The sequence below is a fragment of the Mytilus edulis genome, chromosome 7 (assembly GCF_963676685.1).
Source record: "Mytilus edulis chromosome 7, xbMytEdul2.2, whole genome shotgun sequence".
NCBI classification, from domain to species: Eukaryota; Metazoa; Mollusca; class Bivalvia; order Mytilida; family Mytilidae; genus Mytilus; species Mytilus edulis.
Window position 1 is genome coordinate 81,480,592 of NC_092350.1, and position 18,640 is coordinate 81,499,231.

Below are 18,640 nucleotides of genomic sequence, written 5' to 3' on the forward strand. Positions count from 1 at the left end.
CTGAAAGTTTCAAAGCCATTGTCCCAGTAGAAATCCAAATATATTCATTTTCTCCATGTACTGTTTTGTATTGATTGAATAAAAAACTTCCTAAATGTGAAATTATCTTTTAAATATAAATATTTTCGAATTAATTTCATAAATTACTGTTAAGATTTTTTCATAATTCATTTTTAGCTCACCTGGCCTAAAAGGCCATGTGAGCTTTTCTCATCACTTGGCGTCCGTCGTCGTCGTCGTCGTCGTCGTCGTCGTCGTCGTCTGTCGTCGTTAACAATTTTTCAAACATCTTCTCCTCTGAAACTACTGAATGGATTTGAATGAAACTTAGCATGATTGTTCCTTAGTATATCCTGCACAAAATGTGCGCTTCGATTTTTGATCCGTCAAAAAACATGGCCGCCGTTACTTAAAATAGAACATAGGGGTCTAATGCAGTTTTTGGCTTATATCTCAAAAACGAAAGCATTTAGAGCAAATCTGACATGGGGTAAAAATGTTCATTAGGTCAAGATCTATCAGCCCTGAAATATTCAGATGAATCAAACAAACCATTGTTGGGTTGCTGCCACTTAATTGGTAATTTTAAGGAAATTTTGCAGTTTTTGGTCATTATCTTGAATATTATTATAGATAAAGATAAACTGTAAACAGCAAAAATGATCAGCAAAGTAAGATCTACAAATAAGTCAATATGACCAAAATTGTCAATTGACCCCTTAAGGGGTTATTGTCCTTTAATGACAATTTTTCACAATTTGTTCATCATATTTGCTAACTTTAAAAAATCTTCTCCTCTGAAACTGCTGAATGGATTTGGATGAAACTTAGCATGATTGTTCCTTAGATTATCCTGCACAAAGTGTGTGCTTCGATTTTTGATCCGTCAAAAAACATGGCCGCCGTTACTTAAAATAGAACATAGGGGTCAAATGCAGTTTTTGGCTTATATCTCAAAAACGAAAGCATTTAGAGCAAATCTGACATGGGGTAAAAATGTTCATTAGGTCAAGATCTATCAGCCCTGAAATTTTCAGATGAATCAAACAAACCATTGTTGGGTTGCTGCCACTTAATTGGTAATTTTAAGGAAATTTTGCAGTTTTTGGTCATTATCTTGAATATTATTATAGATACAGATAAACTGTTAATAGCAAAAATGTTAAACAAAGTAAGATCTACAAATAAGTCAATTTGACCAAAATTGTCAATTGACCTCTTAAGGAGTTATTGCCCTTTAAAGACTTTTTTCACAATTTGTTCATCATGTTGACTTACTTTAAAAATCTTCTCCTTTGAAACTGCTGTATCAATTTCAGCCAAACTTAGGCTAAATGAGTTTTAGAGTTTCAGAGTATCTAGTATAAATTTTATATTTCATTTCCTTGTATGTCAAGAAACATAGCTCCTATGGCTAAAATAGAACATAGGAGAAAATGATTTTTTTTTTGCTTTTGAAGAAAATAGGACGATTCAAAGAACATTTAAATAAATTGAAAAGCCAAAATAATCATTGATGAGAGATTAAACCAAAAAAATTCAGATGAGCGATTCAGGCTCTTGAGAGCCTCTTGTTTTAAATTCTGAAGTGTTTACAATATTACAGTGGAACAATTTTCGATTACGTTCTATGCAATTAGCATAAAATTAAAATATGAAATTAAAAGAATAGTACTTTTAATCTTAAAAGTTAAATGTTTCATTTCCCAATAAATAATAATTGCACATCTGTTTAATTTACTTTACAGGAATTTTTTAACTTGTATTTAAATCTGCCAATGTTAAAATTTATTTCATTAATGGATATACATACATTATAAATCTAAGCTAATACATTGTTTTGCTTGAGGGTTTTTTTTAACAAGTTTTTTTTATATTCTATGATAATTTTGTGCAATGCTGAACAGGAAAACTGTCATTATAAAAGGCATATCTTAGTAATGTATAACTGATATTGACGATTTTAGAACAATTCTTCCCATGCAACCTTGATGTTCTTGAAACAATTTTTTACTAGTAGACTTGTAAGTTTCCTAACGTATTAGCGCCATTGAGAATGTGAGCCAGAGGTTCTTTCCAATAGACAAGACAGACAAGTTGCGTTTTGTTAGTTTGTTTGCTTGGACAGAAGAGTCCAACCACTGGTACAGATAAACAGAATCACCATACAAGCTTATGTTGTCAATACTATCAGTAAAGAGTTCCCATCGTCGGATGGGTAATAAGAAGGCCAAGAATGTGCAAGTGACATGTCTGATTCTGAAGTTAGTAATCGGCCTTAACATTATGATCTAAAGACATCGACCGCTTGTTCTTGATATTTGAAACTGCATGCATATATGAGACTTTTGTCATAACCTTGTCGGACAGATCAACCGTATGCTTGAATGATCGTCTACGGTAATCCCCGATTGATGATGGGAGTTTTAACGCACGGTCAGTAAATCCCTGATTCTTTTTGTTCTTTGGGGTTTATAGATATCACATAACTTTTTAGATCCAACATGTCGACAAGATGGCGATATGTCCAGAACTGATAGTGAATTTCAAAAATCAATTTAAGTTTGATCTCTTTACATAAAAGTTTTTTTATTTATGAACATGTGGTTTTTTATGCTTAGAGAACAAAATATTAATTTTTCATGTTTTTGCAGAGTTTCCCTTTAATATACTTATATAAGTAAATTTGTAGGATACTTATACCATGTATACTGTATTTTATTTACTTGTATAGGTAAATTATTTTTTGGCTTAGTTGTGTCCCTTAGACATTCAGATTGTTTTTATTACTTATACAAGTAAACAAGTCATCCTATCTTCTTTTCTTGAATTTCTTAGGACTTCTTCGCTCTAATAAAATTTTTAATTATCTGTCCTTTGCAGATGTCTTTACTAATCTTTTGATATTTAAGCGTAATTTCATGGACAATGAAAATCTCATTTGTCTGTTATTTTCAGAACACTGTTCATTTAGCGCAATTTGTTTTTTTCTTGAATTAATGAGATGAACATTGAGCTCTAATAAAAAATTATGAGCTAACCTGAGAAAAATAGTAAAGGCATCTTTTTACATCTGAAAACTTGAGAATTTTTCAGGATTGTGAAACAAGTTGCTTTCTTTAAAAAAAAGAAAAGCAATACATGAACCTTAGACCGCTGACTGCCGGGTTACCAAAAGATTGTTGCTGAATTTCTGTTTGCTTTTGAATTGAAATAATTGACTGTGAATAGAAGAAGCCAGTTGAAAGTGTATATTTACAGCTACTATTAGAATAGTTATTTTAAAGCTCAACTATTTTATCTATTACTTGGGAATGTACATAATTTTTTTGATTATAACCCTTTGGCAAATCCTAATTTCTACAAACCGGATGACTTATGCAAATTGCACAAACTAATCGCAATATAAATTTATGCACTCAGTTTGCTTAATAATCTGGAATTCTGGATGCGTTTATTTTATCCATCATATCTTTATATTTTGTTTCCTACATAAATGCCTTTATATTCTCAACTCATATTTGAAGCTGTCTTTACTCATGGTAGATGTTGCATGCGGTGAAACCTGTGGCATGCAATTGATTGAAACCTCTTAAGGAGACTTATTTTGGTCTCATAAAACATCTCAAATTTTAAGGATTTCCTGATTTTAAAATAATCAATCTATATAAAAAGGTATGTAGATATAAAAAGATACCAGAATTAAAATGATGTACACCAGACACGAGTTAAGTCTACAAAAAAAAAGCATCAGTGACCTCAAAGAACAAAGTTAGAAGGCTAAATAAATTACAAAGTTAAGGAATCTATTCCTTGGGTAGACAATCCTTCATTAGCTTTCCGAAAAGGTCAAAATTTATAATAGGACAGTGACTTAAACTAGAGGCTCTAAAGAGCCTGTGTCGCTCACCTTGGTCTATGTGAATATTAAACAAAGGAAGCAGATGGATTCATGACAAAATTGTGTTTTGGTGATGGTGATGTGTTTGTACATCTCACTTTACTGAACATTCTTGCTGCTTACAATTATCTCTATCTATAATGAACTTGGCCCAGTAGTTTCAGTGGAAAATGTTACTTAAAATTTACAAATTTTATGAAAATTGTTAAAAATTGACTATAAAGGACAATGACTCCTTAGGGGTCAATTGACCATTTCCATTATGATGACTTATCTGAAATCTTACTTAGCTGAACCTTATTGGTGTTTACAGTTTGCATCTCTATCTATAATAATATTCAAGATAATAACCAAAAACAGCAAAATTTCCTTAAAATTACCAATTCAGGGGCAGCAACCCAACAAAGGGTTGTCCAATTCATCTGAAAATTTCAGGGCAGATAGATCCTGATAAACAATTTTACCCCTTTTCAGATTTGCTCTAAATGCTTTGGTTTTTGAGTAATGAGCCAAAAAACTGCATTTTACACCTAAGTTCTATTTTTAGCAGTGGCGGCCATCTTGGTTCTATGGCCCGTTCAACGGACACATTTTTAAAACTAGATACCCCAAAGATGATTGTGGCCAAGCTTGGATTAATTTGGCCCAGTAGTTTCAGAGGAGAAGATTTTTGTAAAAGATTACTAAGATTTACGAAAAATGGTTAAAAATTGACTATAAAGGGCAATAACGTCTAAAAGGGGTCAACTGACCATTTCAGTCATGTTGACTTATTTGTAGATCTTACTTTGCTGAACATTATTGCAGTTTATTGTTTATCTCTATCTATAAAAATATTCAAGATAATAACCAAAAACAGCAAAATTATCTTGAAATTACCAATTCAGGGGCAGCAACCCAACAAAGGGTTGTCCAATTCATCTGAAAATTATTAGAGCAGATAGATCTTAACCTGATAAACAATTTTACCCGTTGTCAGATATTCTCTAAATGCTTTGGTTTTTGAGTTATAAGCCAAAAACTGCATTTTACACCTATGTTCTATTTTTAGCCATGGCGGCCATCTTGGTTCAATTGCCCGGTCACCGGACACATTTTTTAAACAAGATACCCAAATAATGATTATGGCCAAGTTTGGTTTAATTTGGCAAAGCAGTTTCAGAGGAGAAGATTTTTGTAAAAGATTACTAAGATTTACGAAAAATGGTTAAACATTGACTATAACGGGCAATAACGCCTAAAGGGGTCAACTGACCATTTTGGTCATGTTGACTTATTTGTAGATCTTACTTTGCTGAACATTATTGCAGTTTACTGTTTATCTCTATCTATAATAATATTCAAGATAATAACCAAAAACAGCAAAATTTCCTTAAAATTATCAATTCAGGGGCAGCAACCCAACAAAGGGTTGTCTGATTCATCCGAAAATTTCACCCCTGCATTTTACCCCTATGTTCTATTTTTAGCCATGGCGGCCATCTTGGTTGGTTTGCCAGGTCACTGGGCACATTTTTTTTAAACTAGATACCCCAATGATGATTGTGGCAAAGTTTGGTTTAATTTGGCCCAGTAGTTTCACAGAAGATTTTTGTAAAAGTTAACGATGACAGACGACAGTCGACGGACGCAAAGTGATGTGAAAAGCTCACTTGGCCCTTCGGGCCAGGTGAGCTAAAAAGAAAGGAAAGAGAAACAACTCGAGGTCAGAATACCGTTAGTAATGATGACCGTGCTTGATAGTCACACGTAAAGCTCTTTCTGCCGTGTCCTGAATTTAGATAACAAAAACGAAAATGCGCTTTCACAAATGAATTTGATATTATTGCATGCAAGCAGTATTTTAGCGCACAAAATAGTAAATAGATAGCATACGCACTGATACTCAGGAAAAGAATATGCATTTGCATCATCACATATAAATCTAATAGTTGAATTCAAATGTCAAACAGCCTACATTTAATGTTTTGACTCCGGATTCATTGACCGGAATTTTTGAGAACGCAAACCGATAGTGTACTTTTCAAATGTGATCTATAATGTGAATGAACCAAGACGTGTAGATAGTTGGTCAACACAATGAATACAATTTTCAAAACCGTACCATAGTACAAATATGTAGATGCTATAATGTTACACTATTAAAACAAACAAACAAAAATTTAATTGAAATTTTATAATAAACAAACGTTCAGGACTGTTAGTAATTTTTTTTCAAATTCTTTTAAATATATATAATATAAATAAACACGAACGTCAAGTACTTACGGATGGACATTTTATTATCAAATGAATCTATTTTTAAATTCTAACATTCCACTATGTGAATATATTATTATACAAAATATAAGCAAAGACTTCTAAATCCATACTAAAACAGTATAAAATAATCAACATTATGGTAGTAATTAAATTTTGTTGTGATTATGGTAAATTATTATTACGGTTGTTGTGAGCTGCAAGGATTTAAAAGCATGCTTTGTGAATTGAAAACACACAGTATTTTTATTCACGACCGTTTAAAATTTAAATATTTAATTAATTTATCTTACTTTCCATTTTATGAATATATTATAATACAAAACCAGATGCTCTGCAGGGCGCAGCTTTATACGACCGCAGAGCTTGAACCCTGAACAGTTGGGGCAAGTATGGACACAACATTTAAAAGCTTGATACAGCTCTGAATTTGGATTGCGATTAAATAGTTGACACAACATAGGTTTCTGACACAGAATGAATGTGGTCTAAGAACTTATACTTAAAAACTTAAAAATTTAAAATTGGACATTTACCTACATAACCTATAATGGTCCAATATTCAAAATCAAAATACATGGTTAGATTCAGCATAGCATAGAACCCCAAGAATTCAATTTTTAATGAAATCAAATAATGTTCAATTTTAGATCCTTTAGACCTCAATGTGGACCAATTTGATAACCGGGACCAAATATTTAAATACATGGTTAGATACAGCATATTGAAGAACCCAATATATTCAATTTTTATTCAAATCAAACAAAGTTGACCCTTTGGACCTTAATGTAGACCAATTTGAAAACGGGACAATTCTGTGCAATGAATATTTCTTGCACAGATTTCTATTTACTTAAACTAAAGTTATAGTGCGAAAACCAAAAGTATTCGGACGAGGACAACGACGACGATGACGATGCTGATGCCAACACGATACCAATATACGACCAAAATTTTTCCAATTTTTGCGGTCGTATTAAAATCACTTATTTAAGTAGCAAATTGGAAATTTTGTCACAAATTGTGATTTTGTAGTTTTACCAAAATTTTAAACATATAGGTTTAGATTATATCTTATTATTAGTAAAATCGGAAACCAGATGCTCAGCAGGGCGCAGCTTTATATGACCACAGAGGTATAACCCTGAACGCTTGGGGCAAGTATGGACACAACATTCAAGCTGGATTCAGCTCTGAATTTGGATTGTGATTAAATAGTTAACACAGCATAGGTATCTGACACAGAATGAATGTGGTCTAATGAACTTCAACATTTTTTTTTTGCTTTTGAGCAATTCACTTTGCTGTTGAATATTAATCCTCTCAAAAAAAATGTTTGAAGAAATTTTCTTTTTATTTCTGAAATCTGAAAAATTGAACACTCCCAAATTTTTTTTCATCTCCCCCATTCCCTTATTCCAAAAATGATCTCAATTCAAATTTCTAATGGAGTTTGCAACAATAACTACTCAATTAAATACATCATAAAATATTAAAATATAAAATGTCATGGTTAAAATTTATTTTAATTAGTAGTAACTTCTTCTAAAACAAGAGGCTCTCAAGAGCCTGAATCGCTCACCTGGTAAACAATGCCTTATTAAAAATTAATAAATTAATGTTTGTTGTAAATTATACAGAGTAACAAAGGCCACAAGTACTATCCTGGAAATACCTTTTAAAACCTCTTAGGAACCTCTAGAAAGAAATGGGCATGAGTTCGCCCTACACTTGATTAAGATACAGTCTAGGTCAATCTGATGATTCACAATACAATTGCTATTAACAGTTTATCTGTATCTATAATAATATTCAAGATAATAACCAAACACTGCAAAATGTCTTTAAAATCATCAATTCAGGGGCATTATACCTGACAAACCAGTTACCCAATCCCGCTGAAAATTTCAGGACAGGTAGACCTTGACCTAATAAATACTTTAACTTCTTGTCTTATTTGCTCTAAATGCTGGAGTTTTTGAGATATAAGCCAAAAATTGCATTTTACCCTGTGTTCTATTTTTAGCCATGACGGCCATGTTTTTTGACGAAATAAAAAATAAAACATAAACTTTATTTTATACACCCTACTGATCATTCAGTTGAAGTTTGGTTGAATTTGGATGAGTAGTTTTAAAGGAGAAGATATGTACACCTTACAATCATTCCATACAACAAATATAGTAGACCTATTGCACATAGTATGAGAAAAACAGACCAAAACACAAAAATTTAACTATAACCACTGAACCATGAAAATGAGGGCAAGGTCAGATGACACCTGCCAGTTGGACATGTACACCTTACAGTCCTTCTATACACAGAATATACTAGCCCTATTGCTTATATAGTATCTGAGATATGGACTTGACCACCAAAACTTAACCTTGTTCACTGATCCATGAAATGAGGTCGAGGTCAAGTGAAAACTGTCTGACAGACATGAGGACCTTGCAAGGTATGCACATATCAAATATAGTTATCCTATTACTTATAATAAGAGAGAATTCAACATTACAAAAAATTTGAACTTTTTTTTCAAGTGGTCACTGAACCATGAAAATGAGGTCAAGGACATTGGACATGTGACTGACGGAAACTTCGTAACATGAAGCATCTATATACAAAGTATGAAGCATCCAGGTCTTCTACCTTCTAAAATATAAAGCTTTTAAGAAGTGAGCTAACGCCGCCGCCGCCGTAGCTGCCACCGGATCACTATCCCTATGTCGAGCTTTCTGCAACAAAAGTTGCAGGCTCGACAAAAATGCTTCATCAGCAACATTTTATATTGGCTAAGGACAAGGTTCACTAATGGCACAATATTGCCTTAAATATCAACTTTATCATTAAAGGTCACGATTTGATTCGTAAATGGGTCTATTTCAAAAGACTTAATGCTAAATAAATCAGTTCTATTCAAAAAAGTACATAATATTCTCCAAAGTAGGCCCATTTTGGACATTTTGGTAAAATACGGTGATTTTGTGCAATTTTCAGACCTAAAAGCTTCCGGAAAACATTGGCCGCCACCTACGATCCAAAATGTTTTGTAGCCAAAAGATTTCAATTTTGATATAGAATTCATCAATATAAAAACTTTTCGGATCATGGATGGAGGCCAAGGTTAATTATTCCAAAAACAATTAAAATTGTGGAAAAAATTGACCAAAATTGACGTTAAATACAAATAATGTATACTTCAGGGGTCATAGCTTAAATCTTAAAAGCACAACCCTACTATTACCAACACTGTTTGAGTTCTCATTTCATTCATAATACTTGTGTTGCATACCATTGCATTTGCATAATTTTATGGGGACTACAAACCATCGCTTAAAAAGTAGTCCAACTGAATAGAGAATTTCTCCATGATTTTACTGTTTACTGGAAATAGGTTTCTAAAGTAGCAATTGCATGTAGAACAGTCGTTGCCAATCAGAGATATTTATTTAAGAATTTGAAAAATTATGTATGATTCTTTATGCATGTTTACACATGAACATGTTATAAGCTAATTATAAAACTTGCATATATGTATGAAGTTCACGTCACAAGAAGGTTTCATATTAAATACAATTTAAAAAATTGCATTTGACCCCTATGTTCTATTTTTAGCAATGGCAACCATGTTTGTTGATAGATCAAAACTTCGGATACAATTTATAAACTAGATACCCTAAGGAACATTCAGTTAAAGTTTGGAAGTATTTGGCCTAGTAGTTTCAGAGGAGAAGATTCTTGAAATAGTTTACGACGACAGACGACTGACGACGACGACGGACGCCAAGTGATGGCATAAGCTCACTTTGGCCCTTTGGGCCACGTGAGCTAAAAATAAATGGGGAATGTGTCCAAAGGGACACAGATGATGCCCCCACTAGCATATAACGTTAAAAAGGGACATAACTCAAGAACTGTAAAAGTGAAGCTGCCAAAAATTGAACTTGAACTGAGTTTAGAGGTACAATAAGAATTATAGCATTTCATTAAATTTAGTTGAGAAAAACTAAGGTTAAGAGAACAGAATCGACAAAAATCTTCCATTTTTCCACCTGTAAAGAGGCATAACCCTAGAATGGTAATCAAAATGCTTGTATAATCACTGAATGGCAAAGATTGTTTTAAATTATCAGTTGGTAGTAAAAGTGAATATTGCATTGTATATTGTATATATAGAATTGATTTAAGTTGATTCAACTACTATTCTGGACAAAGAAAGATAACTCCAATTTTCAAAGAATAATAATCATGGCTAAAAATAAACAAAAAGCTTCATCAGCAAGATTTTATATTGGCAAATTTCCAATGAAATTTATTAAACTAAAGTAATTGGCAAATTTCCAATGTACATAATTTAAAAGCAGTTTAGGTGAGATAAACAACAAGAGTGCACACGCTGAAATGTCTCGCCTTCTATACTAATCATTGATATTATGTTGATAGTCCTAGGTATAAAGCTAAGCTTTATTACAACTGTCACATAAACTTAACATTAACTTAGATAACTAAACAAAGACCAATGAACCAAATTATTCCAAAAACAATTAAAATTGTGGAAAAAATTGACCAAAATTGACGTTAAATACAAATAATGTATACTTCAGGGGTCATAGCTTAAATCTTAAAAGCACAACCCTACTATTACCAACACTGTTTGAGTTCTCATTTCATTCATAATACTTGTGTTGCATACCATTGCATTTGCATAATTTTATGGGGACTACAAACCATCGCTTAAAAAGTAGTCCAACTGAATAGAGAATTTCTCCATGATTTTACTGTTTACTGGAAATAGGTTTCTAAAGTAGCAATTGCATGTAGAACAGTCGTTGCCAATCAGAGATATTTATTTAAGAATTTGAAAAATTATGTACGATTCTTTATGCATGTTTACACATGAACATGTTATAAGCTAATTATAAAACTTGCATATATGTATGAAGTTCACGTCACAAGAAGGTTTCATATTAAATACAATTTAAAAAATTGCATTTGACCCCTATGTTCTATTTTTAGCAATGGCAACCATGTTTGTTGATAGATCAAAACTTCGGATACAATTTATAAACTAGATACCCTAAGGAACATTCAGTTAAAGTTTGGAAGTATTTGGCCTAGTAGTTTCAGAGGAGAAGATTCTTGAAATAGTTTACGACGACAGACGACTGACGACGACGACGGACGCCAAGTGATGGCATAAGCTCACTTTGGCCCTTTGGGCCACGTGAGCTAAAAATAAATGGGGAATGTGTCCAAAGGGACACAGATGATGCCCCCACTAGCATATAACGTTAAAAAGGGACATAACTCAAGAACTGTAAAAGTGAAGCTGCCAAAAATTGAACTTGAACTGAGTTTAGAGGTACAATAAGAATTATAGCATTTCATTAAATTTAGTTGAGAAAAACTAAGGTTAAGAGAACAGAATCGACAAAAATCTTCCATTTTTCCACCTGTAAAGAGGCATAACCCTAGAATGGTAATCAAAATGCTTGTATAATCACTGAATGGCAAAGATTGTTTTAAATTATCAGTTGGTAGTAAAAGTGAATATTGCATTGTATATTGTATATATAGAATTGATTTAAGTTGATTCAACTACTATTCTGGACAAAGAAAGATAACTCCAATTTTCAAAGAATAATAATCATGGCTAAAAATAAACAAAAAGCTTCATCAGCAACATTTTATATTGGCAAATTTCCAATGAAATTTATTAAACTAAAGTAATTGGCAAATTTCCAATGTACATAATTTAAAAGCAGTTTAGGTGAGATAAACAACAAGAGTGCACACGCTGAAATGTCTCGCCTTCTATACTAATCATTGATATTATGTTGATAGTCCTAGGTATAAAGCTAAGCTTTATTACAACTGTCACATAAACTTAACATTAACTTAGATAACTAAACAAAACCAATGAACCTTGAAAATGAGGTCAAGGTCAGATGAAACATGCCAAGCAGACATGTACAGCTAACAATGCTTCTATACAACATATATATTTGACCCATTACTTATAGTTTAAGAAAAATAGACCAAAACACAAAAACTTAACACTGTGCAATGAACCGTGAAAATGAGGTCAGGGTCAAATAAAACCTGCGTGACTGACATAAAGATCATAAAATATTTCCATACACCAAATATAGTTGACCTATGGCATATAGTATTAGATAAAAAGCCCAAAACTCAAAAACTTAACTTTGACCACTGAACCATGAAAATGAGGTCAGGGTCACATGACATCTGCCCGCTAGATATGTACACCTTACAATCATTCCATACAACAAATATAGTAGACCTATTGCACATAGTATGAGAAAAACAGACCAAAACACAAAAATTTAACTACATGTATAACCACTGAACCATGAAAATGAGGTCAAGGTCAGATGACACCTGCCAGTTGGACATGTACACCTTACAGTCTGTAAGTCAATACTTATAAAAAAGATTAAAAGTTAATTTTATTTTACTTAATGGATGATGTACTTTTATTTACTTGTTTAATTGTAAAATTAAACCCTTCAACCTGTCTACCTGTCGACCTTAACATTTGTCAACCTGTCAACTTGTCGACCTTAACATTTGTCAACCTGTCGACCTTAACACTTATCAAACTGTCAACCTGTCGACCGTAACACTTGTCAACCTGTCGACCTTAACACTTGTCAACCTGTCAACTTTTAAACTTGTCGACCTTTAACCCTCTTACTGCGGGAAGGACATATGTGTCCTCCCCTGGCTTACTGCGGGAAGGACATATATGTCCTCAGTGGCGGATCCAGAACTTTTGCTATGGGGGGGCCCGCTGACTGACCTAAGGGGGGGCCCGCTCCAGTCATGCTTCAATGATTCCCTATATAATCAACCAAATTTTTCCCATGAAAGGGGGGGCCCGGCCCCCCCAGGGCCCCCCCCTGGATCCGCCTATGGTCCTTTGTGTAAAAAATAAGTTTTTTTTTCCCTTTCGTAATATTTCTGAAAAAACACCTTTCCTTCAATTATTGAATACATTTTATATATTTTATTCATCATGTGGTTATTATTTTTGTTGTTGTTTTCTTTTTACCTATCTTTTTCATAAAACGTCATCATTACGTCATATATTATTTGACGTCATTCGATGTCGTAATTGATTTGACGGCATGATAGCGCTATCAAATTTTAGAATGAACAATTTGTATGCTTTTATTGATAAGATAAAAAAGAATTATAGTATGAAACAGAAGGGAAAAAAAACCAAACATCAACAAATGATCATTAAGCAATACAAACAAAACTGTTTGCTAATTGGTTTTAGTTCTTGTGCCCAACAATAAATAAATATTTAAAACAAATGTCCACAACTCTTTTAGATTGGGAGGGACACATATATTATACTAAGTCTTGAACTTGATGCTTGCCTTGGTTTTCTTACCGTGGCTTCTTTAAAAACAAATAAATTAAACAACGAAAAAATCTACGTTGGTAAATAAGTCTACAATTAATTTTTTACTGAACCGAATTGTAAAATTGGCATAAAATAGCATTCTGCATTTAAATGTTTTTTTATGCATTATTAGCTATTATAAACTTTAGTTTATGTGCAAAAATGGATAGATACTATGGAGTTATTGAAAACCCGTTAGGAGCAGGAATTAGCCAAATAATGAGAAAAGCCTTTACCGTAAAGTCATCTAAAGAAGGCCCCGACATGAAAAAAATGTAAAATTAACATGAAAACTAACAGCATAATTTATATTAACAATGTAGTTTATGAAAAACATATGTGACAGACATGATCCAACGACAACCACTGAATTACAGACTCATGACTTGGGACGTAAACAAAAGAGTGTGCTATCTTTATTTTTCCGGTATTTTTTTTTGTTTGACGAGTGTTGTTACCTTTTGAAATATTTGCTGCTGAAAACTCATGTCTAACTTTATCTATTTTGTGTTATAGTTTTTTGTATCCTGCTTTTCAACCTTTCAGAAGTGTTCTTATTATATATATAATTTTATAACGCGTGGATTGTGATGACTCGAAGTTACACCACATTGGACTGACTGTATTTATACCAATAGAAGATCAGAGTTTCACATTTTTAACGGCAAATTTTGAAATTCCTTTACATTTATTCAATGAAGTAGCACCATACGACATGTACGATGTTTAAATTTGAGACCAGTAAACATTTTTAAAACTGATATAATGATCTATCATGCTGATACTGAATACGGTGCTTTAAACAAAAATCTATATGTTTTCCTTGGGATAAAAATCGAAAGATGTAATAAAATATCTTTTCTAAATATGTGTAAATATTAGATTGAAGTACGCATATAAATTCGGAAGGGCCCTCTAATTATTTATCCTATAAACAAATGATAAATATATATACATATTTATGTTTACAAATAGTATAAATATACCATTGAACAATAGTAATCAAAGAAATTAAGCAGTTATTAACGAAAATATTAGAACCGAAGTTGAACCTAAAAAATAAGAAACAGAAAAAAAAACATGTAAAAATATAGCTAATAGCGCACACCATCCACAGATTCCAACACCTGAATAAAAAATACAGGTATGCAAAGATATAACAGTTAAGAAGGGATTTTATGGTGGTAATAAGTAAGCATGCAGGTAAAAATGTGTGTTTGATTTGGATTTGTCAATCGTCAAGCATCGATGTGATATGATAATAAATATGACAAATGAAATATGATATGAATAGATATAAGAAGATGTAGTATGAGTGCCAGTGAGACAACTCTCCATCCGAGTCGCAATTTATAAAAGTAAACCATGATAGGTCAAAGTACATGCTTCAACACGGAGCCTTGGCTGACACCGAACAACAAGCTATAAAGGACCCCAAACAATTCTAGTGTAAAAAAAACCCGGAAAAACCAACGGTCTAATCTATATAAAAAAACGAGAAACGAGAAACACTTATGAACCACACCAACAAACGACAACTACTGAACATCAGTATAACTTAGAAAAGAATAACAGTAGTAAACACAAGAAATATTTCAAGTGATGACACTAGCGTCGGTGCAACCATCATCTACACAGTAAAGGGAACAAGACGATTACAGTGTATCACTGAAGGAGAATATTTACGGAGACAGATCCATTTTACAATATACATAGCAAAACATTTCATAGCATTGACATATTTTTGGCATCTTTAAACTTTTCTATTAAAAAAAGGATATAAAGTGTGCATGTGTAAACACCATTAATCTTAAATGTGACTTTCTTAAGAAATTAAGGCTGAAAATTAATTGCGTCATAGTTAAGCCAATAAAATGGTTTTGTTTTTAGATGTGGCAATATTTATGTTGGGGCACATACATCCTTTATAACAAATAATGTTACATTATATCAACTTGAACATAGTAAACCTAATAACACAGCACTATTTAACTCAGATTGGTTTGTATAACTTGCTAATCGTTTGACTTTTAAAAAGCTTACCTATGCTTTGTTATACCAAAATATGAGAGCTTACTTCTTACGAATCAGAAATAAGTGCACAATCACTTGCTATTGAAACGGGGTGATACACAGTTTACATAAAGCACTAGCAACTGAAAGTTTCTGTAAATTTTGCGGAGATAACGCAGAATATTGTGCGCATTTCCTTTTATAATGTCCCCAATATAAAAACCTTCGGGAGAATTTATGTTTAAGTTTCCAAAAATTGGTTTAAGTTAATGTTATCAAATTAGTATCATTTTTAATTAATCAAAATAAAATGGCTGATGCCAACCAAATTTGTAAATATATGAGACAAGCATTTGAATATAAAAAAGGAGATGTCAGATGTATGATTGGCAATAAGACGACTTTCCACCAAAGTTCAAATGAAGTGGATATAAGTACATTGTAATTACAGGCAACCGTACAGTCATTAAATTAACAATGAGAAAACCACAATTTACAGTTCAAAACAATGCTTAGTGTCAGTTAGTGTACCATAAATAAATGAAGAACTATACAAAAAATAGACTTGTAGTTATAGATACAGCATATAATAAATGTTCTCTTATTTTGCATTATGTTTTATTTACATTATTTGTCATGTTGTATATGTCATGTTTGTTGAAATACACTTGGAATACGCAATGCCATCTTTTTTTTATATGTGCTTTATCCAATGAAATATTTGATTTGATATAAGATGACCAACCGAAAATAAGTAAATCTGACTTGAAATTTTGTAAAGTATAGTGCTGTTTTGCAAAAACTGAAAGTTTTCTTCAAAACACTGCAAAGTGCTTGACTAATTGAATAGCGCAAAACTTCATTAGGATGTGACGTGATCATCATTGTGACGTTACGTCATGTCATATAAATAACGTTATTTTTTGAAAAAAAATAAACATCTATACTTTATGTTTCGTAATTCTTCAATTATTTGAGTTAACATGCTGTTATACAAGACTGAATAACAATTTACCAGGGGCGGATCCAGGATTTTCGATTAGGGGGGTGCCCAAAGTTAAATTTTTTTGAGGTATAATTTATGAAATATTCTTCTAGAGAGTATGCAATGTAGATATCTTGCCAAGCTAAACGTTGCGAGAGAAAGATTTTGTGGTAAAATTAGCTAGAAATTAAAGTTTCAAGCTAAAACCACATAAATTCACCCCTGTCAATCTACAATCACCATAATTAACAAGAAATCTGTGAGCTTCTATTCATTGACTCTATTGCTCACCTGACCAATAGTTTTGATTTTGAAAACAAAAAAAATCTGCTTTTGCCAGCGATTTTTAATTGTCTTTTCATAAAAAAAAAAAATATTTTATATTTTTTTTCAGAGGTCGTGTCAAACCTTTTATATATTTTTTTTTACTGCAAACAACTAAAACCAGAATGAGATCCTTACGAAGATATCTTTATTTTCATGAGATCCTATGTAATACGGAAGTACAGGTTTCGGGCCTTGCTTCGTTTATGCATGCTTCGGCAAACTTTATAGGTTGCAAATGAGAAACATATATTGATACAGAGATATTAAATAATGATATAAATTAATTAACTAAACTTTCGCATGAACCAGTATTTTTATCTTTCATTAAGAAAGAATCTAACCTGGACCGTGTTTTTGGTCCTGCAATAATGAAATAACCAACCCAACCGCGGGTAGGGCACTTTCGCCTACTTTGTGGAAAAGTGAGGTTTTTTCAACTTCGATTATCAAAGAAATTGATAATAAAATCCGCAACTACACTGTCACGATTGTAGTATTCCAAATGCTAAAAGCCTATGTTTGTCATCCGCAAACGCAGTACCGCGTTTGCCACCTTCCTTTGAAGTATAATTATATATTTAAAGAACTTAAATAAACCGTAGGTCAGTTGATAAGTGATCACGTTGATTCGGTTAAACTTACTGTTTTATCTACTTCTTTGAATGCTAAAACAGATGCAATGCGACGACATAAATTTTCGTCGTCTGTTCAGATACTTTAATGAGCTCAGGACAACCCATGCTTTGCAAATTTTAGGGGGGGGCGCACGCCCGCCACGCCCCCGCTAAATCCGCCCCTGTTTACTGTTTTTTGTATTTTTTTACTGAAATTGACCCGTTTCTGGACAATGTTTTGAAATTTAGCTACGCACTAAGAGGGTTAAAGTGTCAACCTGTCGACCTGTCAGTCTGTCAATTTATGTTCATATAAACCGATTTACTTCTAAAGTTAAACCGATTTATTACTCTGTTCTTCCGAAGGAACTACAGTACCGTTTATCCTACTTGACCCGAAATATGTCATTATGTCCATCGACCTGTTGCTGCGTTCAAAATGTAAAAAATATCTTTTTTAAATGAGCTAAAATGAGTATGTCATTTCTTCACATGAGTCATATATAACAGACATATGTAAAACTTACCCTTTAAAGCCATTGGCATGACGTCTTCTTGGTGAAAAAGAATTGTTTGTAGTTGTCAATAGCAATCTAAATTCAGAACAGGAAGCTTGTCAAAACAGACGCTGAATAACGGGATTGGGACAAGTCGGACCAGGAAAACTCGGACCAGTTTTAAAGAAACTCTAAGAGCTTCGATCACTCTCGACAATTTTCATGTATTTTCTTTTTACTATATCGTCCATCCTCGCGTTCACACAACCTCTAGACAGTATATAAGAGGGTGTGGATGAGGTATACAGAATAGCCAGTCAAGGTCGTTAAAAACTTCCATTTGTTGTTGTATACAGAATAGAGAATAGTGGCGGGGTTTTAGGTCCGTTCGCGCCCAATATACTTTCGCACCCTACACGTTCACACCTCGCACGTTCGCACCCAAGGTCCGTTCGCACTTTACACGTTCGCGCCCAATTTTAATTCAAATTCCAGTTGAATAATTGGAAAATCATCATTGATGTTTTTAATTGCTTTCGTGTAATTACTGAATGTATTTATAGCTTGGTATGAGTAAAAGATTGAAGATTATAAATGAAAAACACA

At 32.7% G+C, this 18,640-nt stretch overlaps 1 long non-coding RNA gene across 1 annotated transcript in view; it reads right to left on the reverse strand.

Moving 5' to 3' along the window:
- LOC139529641 (uncharacterized) overlaps window positions 1–18,164 on the reverse strand; it is a 29,495-nt gene extending 11,331 nt beyond the window's left edge. The window contains exon 1 of the long non-coding RNA XR_011665848.1: window positions 18,065–18,164. This is a non-coding gene — a long non-coding RNA (uncharacterized lncRNA). The remainder of the gene's footprint in view (window positions 1–18,064) is intronic.
- Window positions 18,165–18,640: the final 476 nt, after the last annotated feature.